We start from the raw sequence: 9,135 nt of genomic DNA on the forward strand, positions 1-9,135 counted from the left end.
GGAAATTGAGGGGATGCCTATCACCTGGGAAATGCCCGAATAAGTTGTAATATATAATTGTGATGAAATACTATTGTGCTCTAAGAAATGATGAGCAGGATGCTCTCAGAAGAACTTAGAAATTCTTGCATGGGCTGATGCAAAATGAAATGTACTGTGTACAAAATAACAGGTAAGATTAACAGCTGTGAATGACGTAGCTATTCTCAGCAATTAATCCATAGCAACTCTGACAGACTTATGATGAAGAATGCTATCCATCCCCAGTGAGAGAATGGATGATGTCTGAAAACAGATTGAAGAAACTTTTGGGATAATTTCCACTTTCTTTATTTTTGTTGAGGTTTTTTTGTCCATCTTTTCTTTCACAACATGACTATTATGGATATGTTTTGCATGACTACACATATATAACCAAAAAAAATAAATAAAAAGACTGGAGCACTGTGTGAAAGCCTTTCCACATTGATTACATTGATAAGGCTTCTCTCCAATGTGGATTCTGTTATGTACAGCACAACTGGAGCTTCATTGAAATATCTTCCCACATCAATTACATTCATAAAGCCTTTCTTATGTGGATTTTCTTATGTTTAATAAGATAATTGTGTACACAAAAAGCTTTACCACATTCCAGACACTCATAAGATTTCTCACCAGTGTGAATTCTCTTATGTGCAGAAAAACCAGAGCTGCCTCTGAAAGCCTTTCCACATTGATCACATTCATAAGGTTTCTCTCCAGTGTGGATTCTTTGATGTTCAGCAAAATTTGACTTGTCTCTGAAAGCCCTTACACATTGGTTACATTCATAAGGTTTCTCTCCACTGTGAATTCTCTGATGCTTTGCAAAATTTGATTTGTATTCAAAAGTCTTTCCACATTGATTGCATTCATAAGGTTTCTCTCCACTGTGGATTCTCTTATGTTCAGCAAACCTGGAACTGTATCTGAAAGCCTTTCCACATTGATTACATTCATAAGGTTTCTCTCCAGTGTGACTTCTCTTATGTGCAGAAAAACTGGAGCTGCATCTGAAAGCCTTTCCACATTGATTACATTCATAAGGTTTTTCTCCAGTGTGAATTCTTTTATGTGCAGAAAAATTTGATTTGTCTCTGAAGGTCTTCCCACATTGATTACATTCATAAGGTCTCTCTCCACTGTGGATTCTCTGATGTTTAGCAAAATTTGACTTGTCTTTGAAAGTTTTTCCACACTGATTACATTCATAAGCCTTCTTTCCACTGTGGATTCTCTTATGTGCAGCAAACCACGAGTTGCGACTAAAAATCTTTCCACATTGATTACATTCATAAGGTTTCTTTCCAATGTGGCTTTTCTGATGTTTAACAAGATACCACTGCTCTGTAAAAGCCTTTCTACACTGATTACATTCATAAGTTTTCTCCTTGCTGTGGATTCTCTGATGTAGACGAAGCTTAGAGTTTCTACAGAAAGCCTTTCCACACTGATCACATTCATAAGGTTTTTCTCCACTGTGGATTCTCTGATGTTTAGCAAAACTGGAGTTGTCTCTGAAAGTCTTTCCACACTTACTACATTTATAAGGTTTCTCACCAGTGTGGATTCTCTTATGTGCAGCAAAACTGGAGTTGTGTCTGAAAGTCTTTCCACATTCATTACATTCATAAGGTTTCTCTCCAGTGTGGATTCTCTGATGAAGAACAAGCTGGAAACGGTATGTAAAAGCCTTTCCACATTGATTACATTCATAAGGTTTCTCTCCACTGTGGATTCTCTTATGTGCAGCAAAATTGGAACAGCACCTGAAAGCCTTTCCACATAGATTACATTCATAAGGTCTCTCTCCAGTGTGGCTTCTCTTATGTGCATCAAGATTTGAGTTTGCTCTAAAAGTTTTCCCACATTGATTACATTCATAAGGTTTCTCTCCACTGTGAATTCTCTTATGTGGACCAAGACTGGAGTGATATCTGAAAGTCTTTCCACATTGATTACATTCATAAGGTTTCTCCCCACTGTGGAGTCTCTGATGTTTCGCAAGATTTGATTTGTATCTGAAAGTCTTTCCACATTGATTACATTCAGAAGTTTTCTCCCCACTGTGGATTCTCTTATGTAGAGAAAGATGGGAGCTGCATCTGAAAGTCTTTCTACATTGATTACATTCAGAAGGTTTCCCTCCACTGTGGATTTTCTGATGCTTAATAAGAGAAGAGTGTACACTAAAAGCTTTACCACATTCGGGACACTCATGAGGTTTCTCTGCTATGTGGACTTTCTGATGTACAATAAGGGAAGAGTGGTCCCTAGAAGCTTTACTATATTCATGACACTCAGGAGGTTTCTCTTCAGTGTGTATTCTCTTATCTTTAGCAACACCGTAACTCTTTCTGAAAGTTTTTCCATGGTGAGTATATTAATACTGTTTCTCAGCAATGGGGGTTCTCTGGTGTTCAGCAAGATAATCGCTGTATTCACTAAAATGAGAATAATAATTCCATGAGATCATCCTCTTCACATCAAACCTGGTCTCTGCATCTGATGGAAACAAACACAGAGAGAAATATATTCTCTTCTTTCTATTAGCAGAAAGGAGGCTACATAATATTCAACTCCCCAACCAAAAAGAAGAGTCTCCAAATTTCAGTTGGCAAGATCAACCATTTGCAAATGCCATTAGTTCACATCCATAGGATGACTTAATAATAAAGAGTTCCAAAAACAGCTGTGTTGCACCCTCACAACAAACCTAAGACAAAGGCAGGGCAAGCATTCTCATCACACTTCTTAACTCAGGCCATGAGCTCTGACTGCTTGAGTGACCCAAGACCTCAGACCTGGTGACTGAGCATGCTCTGTCCACTGCACTAGACAGATGCTGTTTAATTTGCAATCATTTCTTCAAATGCATTTTGTTGGTAATTTTTTTTCTGTTCTGTGTAGATAATTATTCTCCTATTCTGTGTGGATGAGTGTTGATGCTTTATTGCACAGACATTCTTTATACATTTCATGCCACCCAGAGAAAAATATTTACTCTTTTCAAATGTCCTATAAAAATTTTCAAAGTTATATCTACCTTTTAGCATAATTAATTCATATCTACATGTATTTTGCAATTTATTACAATATACTAAATATTCACATTATTTCACTATTTATCATATTTTTAACCATAATGTAATTTCTCTGATGATCCCATTTAAAATTATTTTTTGTGGCTGCAAACGAAACCCTATTATGATTTCCAACCTCGGTTGTTTTTTTTTTTTATTTATCTGTGGTATGTTAGATTCTGTTCTGGACCATCACTTTTTTTTTTTAAAAACAGTCATTATATCTCTTTATTTTTAAAATTTTATCTTTGAATACCTCTTCCCTAAATGAAAAAAGAAAACCTAAAATCCTTGAAATAAATATAGTTTTTAAAAACTTTGCATTTCCCATGTCCAAAAATATTATTTCTCTCTAGAGTCCACCATCCATCTCCCAGGAAGTACACAGTCTATTTCACTATTAGTCCCCTGGGAACACTTCCCATTTAAGGGAGCAAGAATCTCTTGGAAGCTGGTGATGACAGTCCAAGGGCTTTGAGCTAAAAATGCTTTAGTGACACATTAAGCTTTTAAAAATTGCCCAGTTTTGTTGCAAATACATTTTTTTCCTCTGAGAAAATAACCACTGCATCACTGAAGCATAACAGACGTAAATAAAAGAGATAAGGAGGGAAATGACATTTTGCTAAAAAGTACCATCCACAAAGAAGTAATATCAATAATAAACATATACATACCAATAGGAATAGCATCCAAATTATTATTTTTTTTTAAGCAATTGGGGTTAAGTAACTTGCTCAAGGTTACATGGCCAGGTGTTTCTGGGTGGGTGCTAAGTGTACGAGCCCAGATTCAATCCCCAGGTCATCCTGACACTGGGGCCAGTGATCTTACTCACTGAGCCACCTGGCTGCCCCTAGCATCCAAATTATTAAAGGAAATGTTAAATAGGTTATGGGAGGAAATAGAAGGTAAAACTATGCTAATGGAGGACCTCAACTTTCCCTTCTCAGAACTAGATAATTATAACCATAAAAAAAACAAGAAAGAAGTTAAGATGGGGGCAGCTAGGTGGAGCAGTAAATAGAGCACTGGTCCTGGAGTCAGGAGGACCTGAATTCAAATCTGGCCTCAGACACTTAACACAAAAACTAGCTGTGTGACCCTGGGCAAGTCACTTAACCCCAATTGCCCTCCAAAAAGCAAAAAAAAAGAAAGTTAAGATGGATAGAATTTTAGAAAAGTTATATAGGATAGATCTCTGGGGAAAACTGAATGGGAACAGAAAGGAATATACCTTTTTCTCAGCTGTAGATGATACCCTAACAAAAATTGACCATATATTAGGCCATCAAAATTTTACAACCAAATGCAGAAAGGCAGAAATATTAAATGCCTCCTTTTCACACCATAATGCAATAAAAATAATGTATTCAAAAAAATACTGGAAACAAAGATTAGAAATTAAATGGACATTAAATAATCTTATCCTAAACAAGGAGTGGGTCAAAGAACAAATCAAAGAAACAATAATTTCATTAAAGAGAATGACAACCATGGGACAGCATACCAAAGTTTAGGGGCTGCAGCCAAAACAATACTTCAGGTAATTTTCTCTCCCTCTTGGAGAACCAGCTCTTCTGGGAATTCTTAACTCATACATTGCTGAAACCAAGCTTGCAAGAATCTTATGCATAACCTTGCCAGCATGTGAAATGAACAGAATTGAAATTGCAGGATCCTCATCACTCAGAAGACCTTGTCTTCCTTTGATCCCAGTCCCAGATGACTGGTTGTAACACTACCTGAAGAGTCCCTCACCCTTTTAATCTCTCCCACTTGAAGAATCCTCTAGAGTAGAAATGTATTTTTCACTATGAAGCACCTAAGTGACCCAGTGGATAGAGCTATGTGCCAGAAATCAGATTGACTTGAGTTCAAATTCAGCCTCAGACACTTACTAGCTCTGTGACACTGGGTTAACTATAGCACTTCTTTGCCTCATTGATCTGTAAAATGAGGTTAATAATAGCACCTGCTTTCCATGGTTGTTCTGAGGACCAAATGAAATAATTTTTGCAAAGCACTTGGCACGTGATAGGCACCATGTAAGTGTTAGACACTACCGCTGTCATTATGATTTTGATTCTTTTCACCCTGACAATTCTCTCCTTCATAAACCACCATTTCCTGTCTCCTTGTGCCTGTTGAACTGAAGGTATTTCCAGACCTAACCCTTTCCTTTGCCTGGATGAGCTAAGAATACGTTCCATGATCTGCTTATCCTCCAACCATCCCATGTCGGTATGCTTCCCTAGTTGTCAAATGTATGTACTTGCCTTAGCCCCATTTCTGTCTCTTTTTATACCTTGTCATCTACAAGTTGGTATCTTATTACAATTCTAACCCTGATGAGACTTGACCAAACCCAGTATTGAAAATGGCAATGGCCACTATGTCCATGGTCCTGCTATGGGATACCCAGGAGTCTCTCTGTCATCGCCCCAACCTTAGGGTGGCTGTCATCTACATGAATCTGATCAATACTTGTCCAAGAATGGTTCAAAGATTGGGCCATAGGGACTAGGAAAAGTTGATACCTTTCCCCAGAATTATTTCCAAGTAAGGCAGTGGCCTCCATTCCTATTCATGTACTGATGAATAAAGATAGAGAAAATCACAAAATTAGGCTGCCTGGGTTCACTATAATTTTAGCTACATCCTCTCAGCTGGCTCTCACTGTGGCAAGGTACAAAGACTTCTTACAGGATCACTGATTTATCACTAGAAGGAAACTGTAAGACCATGGAGCCCAACCCTTTCATTTTACATATGAGGAAACTGAGGCTTAGAGGGTCAGTGACATGCCCAGGATCTCACTGCTAAAAGGGTCTGAGAAGGAATAACAAGTCAGTTTCTTCTGCCCCCCAGGCCAGTGCTCCCTTCACTGAAACATGAAGAAGCTTCTTGGGATAACAGCCCCCACACCCCAGCTTTCCCCTCACTCACCTGGACAGTAGTTCCTCAGGCCTCCTTGCTCCAAATGGAAGATCAAACCTTCTCTGGGAACTGGAAGGCCTGGCCATGGGGAATAAATTAGACATGAGGGTGGAGAGAAACTTGTAATTTAATCCTCTTTAGGGCTAGAATAGAGGAGAGAGCACTCAGCTGGAGTCAGTAAGGCCTGAGTTCAAGTCTGACCTTGGACACTTACTAGCTGTGCACCCATGGGCAAGTCACTGGGTCTCTGTTTGCCTCAGTGTTCTCAACTGTCAGATGGGGACGATCATAGCACCAGTGCCAAAAGGTTGTGGTGAGGACCAGGTGAGATGATGTGCACAAAGAAAGCCCTCAGTACAGTGCCTGACTCCCAGCAGATCGAGAGTAACACCCATTCCCTTCCTTTCCCTGCGTCTCTTGACACACTCGGTATCCACAGGCTCTAGGAGTCACACAAGGGGCAGTGAGCTCAGTGTATCCTAGTAACAAAGGGGACATTCTAAGGACAAAAGGCTTCCCAATGGTGGCCTTGGGAGGAAGGGGGTTCCCTTCTTTGTCCAGCTTTGAGGAGATGCTGCAGGATCAATGTTTAGACGTTTGCAGACAAAATTTATGTCCAGGTGGAGGTTTGTCTTGATGATGCCCAAGATTCATTCCAAGTCTGAGTACCATTGGTTTGACCCTTGACCTGAAACTGCCTCAAATCAGAAGGAGGCAACTTTAGGAGCCACAAAGGAAACTCCCAGCTCCCTATCCCACAATGCAATGACCTTTCCTAGCAAAAGCAGGCAGCAGGAGGACCTTGTCTCTTGGACACAGGAGGCTGGCACAGTGGCCTTTCTAATAAATGCCTGAATCTCTACACACTAGGGAGGAAATGAAGACATTCCTTTTCAGGGCAGATTCAGTTACCAAGGGAAATGGTTCTTACCCAGGGAGAGCAAGTTCTGGGCATTCTCCAGCATGACGTCCTTGTACAGCTCCTTCTGAGCATGGTCCAACAGCTCCCACTCCTCCTGGGTGAAGTCGACAGCCACGTCCTTGAATGTTACCAGCTCCTAAAACATCAAAGCTCATAGGACTTGAAACACACTTCACAACTGACCCAGTCCAATGCTTATCAATTTACAGAAGGAAACAGAAGCACAGAGAATTGATTTACCCAAAGGTCACACCCTTTATGAGTCAGAGCCAATGCTTGGAACCATAGTCTTGAAAAGCCCAATGGAATATGGGGGAAAAATAATTTGATATTTTCAGTTGGAATAAAGCTAAGAAATGCCTTAGTATGAAATGAATCAGAGAACTTATGTGATATATCCAAGAAATATGAGGATCTCTGAAAAACAAAGAGAGATAATGAAGTGAAATTTTTACCTCATTAGAATTGATATAAATTCTATCATGAGACAGGAATTCTGGGGATAAAACATACCCCCAGAAAACATAGAAAAGCTATAGTGTAGTTCATTTCCTAAAAGTCTGAAGTAAGTCATTATCTAGATGGAAACATGAGCTATTCATCCAAATCTGGACTCAAATGCATGTTTCCATCCAACTTAAGGAGGCAACTGTTGTTAGATTGAGAGCTAAAGCGTTTTTGGTCTTGGCTTTTCGATTACTCTTATTTCTTAATGGTCCGTGTTCATTCTTTTGGAGTCATATAGAAATGAGCTCTGAGGGGGACTATTGAAAGTGCAATGTTTTATTAACTGGGGCTGTGTTGGAGCTAATTCGTGAGAAAGCCATTGCCAGCTTCTTGATGAGACCGATGCCCTAAGCATATCCCCAGATCCCTGGACCTTGGCAGAATTAGAGGCAAGGGAATGGCTGGAGGCAGAGGGAGGGGAGGCTGGCCTGGGGGAGAGGGCAGCAGACCTGGCATGTGGCCGGCATGCCTGGTAGGTGGCGCTCTTCCACAGTCATCAGAGCCAGACATTCAATTGCAATTCTCTATCATGAGCCAAAAACTTGTTTGTTTGTTTGATTTTTTGGAGTGGAGAGAACAGGGCAATTAGCGTTAAGTGACTTGCCCCAGGTCACACAGCCAGTACGTGTTAAATGCCTGAGGTCAAATTTGAACTCAGGTCCTCCTGACTCCAGGGCCAGTGCTCTATTCACTGTACCACCTAGCCACCTGAAAAACTGTCTCTTTTAAAAATCATCTTGATGTCTTTAAAGCAACAGATTTATGTTCTATTTGGCAGCTACATTTCATCTTCCACTTCCTTTACTTCTCTTGTCTTCTGAAGGAATTCCAACCATCCTGAAGAGCCAACCTCTGACTTGGAGCTGCGATTGACTTCCCAAGGCCGAATCAGAGCAGTCTGCCATCTTATTCTCCTTTGGTCATCTGGTCATCGGGATCGTCTTGCTCTGTTACTGCTTCACACTGAGGTGCCTCATGGACACATCGATAACCCCAAGGTCATGCACCTTGGCTTTGGCCTAGAATCCCCACACAACTGCGAATGTAGTAGCCTCGCCTCCAGCCTGTAATGGAAATGCAAATTTAAAGATCTTCCCTGCCCTTAGGCCCTTCAATAGGCTTAAGAGACTCTGAGAACCTTCCTTGATTTGAAAATATACTCTGCCTCCTAATAGGCTGAATGTGGTCACATGGAGCCTGTGGCAGGAGGCTTGCTTTTCAGGAATGCCCTCACCTTGATGCTGTGTGATTGGGCAGTGGGTCAAGAGGGTGGTTACATTCTCTGAGCCAGGAGAGGGCTATATAATCCCTGATGTGAGGCTTTGCTTTGGGGCTCACTTTGAGAAGTGTTCTGTGATTTGATCAGATGAGACTATGGGAAGCCGTTGTTGAGAGCCCCCCGGCTTTGAAAAACCCAGATGTTGATTTGGTATGGATGTAATGGTTGGACAGTTTGGAAACTTGTCTACTTGATCTGTTTCTCTGTCTTGATAATTCTGTCTGTATACTCTGAAGTTCGGGGTGCTGACCTTTTTCTGCTGAACTAGGTAAATGATACATATTTGACTGATTAAAGTAAGCTTCTTAACCCATTTTGAGTTGCTTTCCTTTAACAAAGCAGATCTAAGAACCTGTGGTGGCAGCAACCCTGGGGACACTGGG

General features: G+C 40.5%; 1 pseudogene; it reads right to left on the minus strand.

The window, feature by feature from the left end:
- Positions 1-314: 314 nt before the first annotated feature.
- LOC138172901 (zinc finger protein 420-like) lies at positions 315-8,373 on the minus strand (annotated as a pseudogene).
- Between the last annotated feature and the right edge of the window lie 762 nt (positions 8,374-9,135).

This window comes from Petaurus breviceps, unplaced genomic scaffold (assembly GCF_028583685.1).
Source record: "Petaurus breviceps papuanus isolate PSGF00001 unplaced genomic scaffold, PetGlider_PUasm1.0 555, whole genome shotgun sequence".
Classification (NCBI taxonomy): domain Eukaryota; kingdom Metazoa; phylum Chordata; class Mammalia; order Diprotodontia; family Petauridae; genus Petaurus; species Petaurus breviceps.